The sequence below is a fragment of the Chiloscyllium punctatum genome, unplaced genomic scaffold (genome assembly GCF_047496795.1).
Source record: "Chiloscyllium punctatum isolate Juve2018m unplaced genomic scaffold, sChiPun1.3 scaffold_463, whole genome shotgun sequence".
Lineage (NCBI taxonomy): Eukaryota > Metazoa > Chordata > Chondrichthyes > Orectolobiformes > Hemiscylliidae > Chiloscyllium > Chiloscyllium punctatum.
The window spans coordinates 36,802-40,773 of NW_027310197.1; the positions used below are offsets into that span (position 1 = coordinate 36,802).

Consider the following 3,972-nt stretch of genomic DNA (forward strand, 5'->3'; position numbering starts at 1 on the left):
GTTGTACCATTTTAAATGGTCAGTGAAACTTGTCCGCAGCCCTGATTTAGAACATATTGTGGAGTAATCCACAGAACCACAACTGTCCTCCTGTGGGCCAGGTCTGACTTGTGGACAGATTTCCTTGACCACCCCACCCCCCATTAATTGCAATTTTGCTCCGGCTCCCAGAAGAAGGGCTTATCCCTGAACCATCACCTAAACCTGCTGTGCTTTTCTCAGGGACAGTCACTCTCCCCTCTCCCTGTGTAATCCAGCTGGTTTTATCCAGGTTTGAGCCAAGGCTGTGCTGAGATCAGGAGCTGAATGGCTCTGGCATTGCTAACATTGTGGATGGTTAAGAGGAGAGTGAAGGGGCAGTAAGTGTCCTGCTTTTTGTACATAGCTGACCACACCAGTGGGTTGCTGCCAGTGTTGTAGCGACAGGCCTTCAGTACTCCTGTCAGTGTGGTTTGACTTACCCAGGGCCTAGTTACTCTCCATCAGTTAGGAGTGGGTGGGTCTCTCTCCTTTTCTCCTACTCCCATCCTGTGACAGCACGAATGATAATGAAGAAGACTGGACACAACAGGTTTGCAAAAACAGGCCTTTAATCACTTGTCTGTAACACTTCCAAACTAGCTGCTCGACTGGTTATCCTGAGTTCAGGGTTTGACCCTGTTTCCTGCTTCTGGTGGGGTGCAGTTCAGTGCTGGAGAGCAAGGTGGGGAGTGCAGACCTGTAACCTCTGCTCCTCACTGTGTTTCCTTGTCACACAGGAGACAGGAGTGTCACTCGACCAGACCAGTGGTGTTCGGTGATCCCTCATACAGCACGACCACAGAGGGTTCTGTAACAGGCAGAGACAGAGGGTTAGGAGCTAGCTCACCTCTACCCAGTTTCGGGTTAGCTGGTGAACCGTGAGGTCCACGTTCTTCAACCACAACCTAGTGCATCGGTAACCTTCAGCCTGAACCAGTGAAGGAACGATTAAACTCCTGCCACGTCAGGCTTGTACTCCAAAACCGATTGTAATCCTCACCTCGTTTGTGTCTCTCCCAAATGCGATCCCATTCTAGAAAAACAAACAAGGTGGAAATCAACAAGGTGGGGTAAATCCATGTCGCTCCTGAACTCCTCCTGTCCTCAAAGCAATTGGCCTCTGATCTAGTCACGGCCCTGTATTTCTAAACTCCGTCTGTTCCACTCCTCCCTCAATCCCCAGTGCCACCCGTCACCCTCCGTCCCTTCAACCCTGCCCCTTAGCCCCTGTCCTCACTAGGGCGGGGACGGTGTGTGGGGGAGCGCCCCCCTCCCTCGGGGGGGGGGGCGCCCCCCCCATCAGGAGGGGACGGTGTCTGGGGTAGAGCCCCCTCCCTCAGACGGGGAGTGGAGATGGTGTCTGGGGTGGGGTAAACCCCCTCCCTCAGGTGGGGACGGTGTCTGGGGGCAGAGCCCCCTCCCTTAGGGGGGGGGACGGTGTCTGGGGGAGAGCCCCCTCCCTCGGGGGGGTGCCCCACCCATCAGGAGGGGACGGTGTGTGGGGGAGCGCCCCCTCCCTCGGGGGGGGGGGACGGTGTCTGGGGGCAGAGCCCCCTCCCTCGGGGGGGGGGACGGTGTCTGGGGGCAGAGCCCCCTCCCTCAGACGGGGAGTGGAGATGGTGTCTGGGGTGGGGTAAACCCCCTCCCTCGGGGGGGGGACGGTGTCTGGGGTGGGACGCCCTGCCGGTCGGGGTATGGCAGGTGGGACGTCCTGCCGGTCGGTTATAGGAGGTGGGACACAAACTCCCACACACAAACACCGTGAGAGTGAACCCCAGGGGGTTACAGTGACAGTGACTCTGACACAACAGCCAGAGAACATGTGGATGTTTGTACCCCTCACTCTCTCTTTCACACACACGACCCCATTACTCAGTGCAGCAGTGAGACACACACACACACACACCCCCATTACTCAGTGCAGCAGTGAGACACACACACACACCCATTACTCAGTACAGCAGTGAGACACACACACACACACCCCCATTACTCAGTACAGCAGTGAGACACACACACACCCCCATTACTCAGTACAGCAGTGAGACACACACACACCCCCATTACTCAGTACAGCAGTGAGACACACACACACCCCCATTACTCAGTACAGCAGTGAGACACACACACACCCCCATTACTCAGTACAGCAGTGAGACACACACACACCCCCATTACTCAGTACAGCAGTGAGACACACACACACCCCCATTACTCAGTACAGCAGTGAGACACACACACACCCCCATTACTCAGTACAGCAGTGAGACACACACACACCCCCATTACTCAGTACAGCAGTGAGACACACACACACACACACCCATTACTCAGTACAGCAGTGAGACACACACACACACACACACACCCCCATTACTCAGTACAGCAGTGAGACACACACACACCCCCATTACTCAGTACAGCAGTGAGACACACACACACCCCCATTACTCAGTACAGCAGTGAGACACACACACACCCCCATTACTCAGTACAGCAGTGAGACACACACACACCCCCATTACTCAGTACAGCAGTGAGACACACACACACACACACCCATTACTCAGTACAGCAGTGAGACACACACACACACACACACACCCCCATTACTCAGTGCAGCAGTGAGACACACACACACCCCCATTACTCAGTACAGCAGTGAGACACACACACACACACACGCCCCCATTACTCAGTGCAGCAGTGAGACACACACACACCCCCATTACTCAGTACAGCAGTGAGACACACACACACACACACCCATTACTCAGTACAGCAGTGAGACACACACACACACACACCCATTACTCAGTACAGCAGTGAGACACACACACACCCCCATTACTCAGTACAGCAGTGAGACACACACACACACACACACCCCCATTACTCAGTGCAGCAGTGAGACACACACACACCCCCATTACTCAGTACAGCAGTGAGACACACACACACACACACGCCCCCATTACTCAGTGCAGCAGTGAGACACACACACACCCCCATTACTCAGTACAGCAGTGAGACACACACACACACACCCATTACTCAGTACAGCAGTGAGACACACACACACACCCATTACTCAGTGCAGCAGTGAGACAGACACACACACGCCCCCATTACTCAGTGCAGCAGTGAGACACACACACACACCCCCATTACTCAGTACAGCAGTGAGACACACACACACCCCCATTACTCAGTACAGCAGTGAGACACACAAACACACACACACCCCCATTACTCAGTACAGCAGTGAGACACACACACACGTCCCCATTACTCAGTACAGCAGTGAGACACACACACACACGCCCATTACTCAGTACAGCAGTGAGACACACACACACCCCCATTACTCAGTACAGCAGTGAGACACACACACACACACACCCATTACTCAGTGCAGCAGTGAGACACACACACACGTCCCCATTACTCAGTACAGCAGTGAGACACACACACACACCCCCATTACTCAGTACAGCAGTGAGACACACACACACACCCCCATTACTCAGTGCAGCAGTGAGACACACACACACACACACACACCCCCATTACTCAGTCCAGCAGTGAGACACACACACACAAACACACCCATTACTCAGTACAGCAGTGAGACACACACACACACACACACCCCCATTACTCAGTGCAGCAGTGAGACACACACACACACCCCCATTACTCAGTGCAGCAGTGAGACACACACACACGCCCCCATTACTCAGTACAGCAGTGAGACACACACACACACCCCCATTACTCAGTGCAGCAGTGAGACACACACACACACACACACCCATTACTCAGTACAGCAGTGAGACACACACACACACACACACACCCATTACTCAGTACAGCAGTGAGACACACACACACACCCATTACTCAGTACAGCAGTGAGACACACACACACACACACACACCCATTACTCA

General features: G+C 54.1%; 1 long non-coding RNA gene across 1 annotated transcript; it reads right to left on the bottom strand.

Annotated features, from left to right (window-relative positions):
- Window positions 1–572: 572 nt before the first annotated feature.
- LOC140472839 (uncharacterized) lies at window positions 573–1,261 on the bottom strand. Its single transcript, XR_011957887.1, has 2 exons — window positions 1,022–1,261; window positions 573–829 (listed from the first exon to the last, which is right to left on the bottom strand). It is a non-coding gene; the product is annotated as an uncharacterized lncRNA (long non-coding RNA).
- Window positions 1,262–3,972: the final 2,711 nt, after the last annotated feature.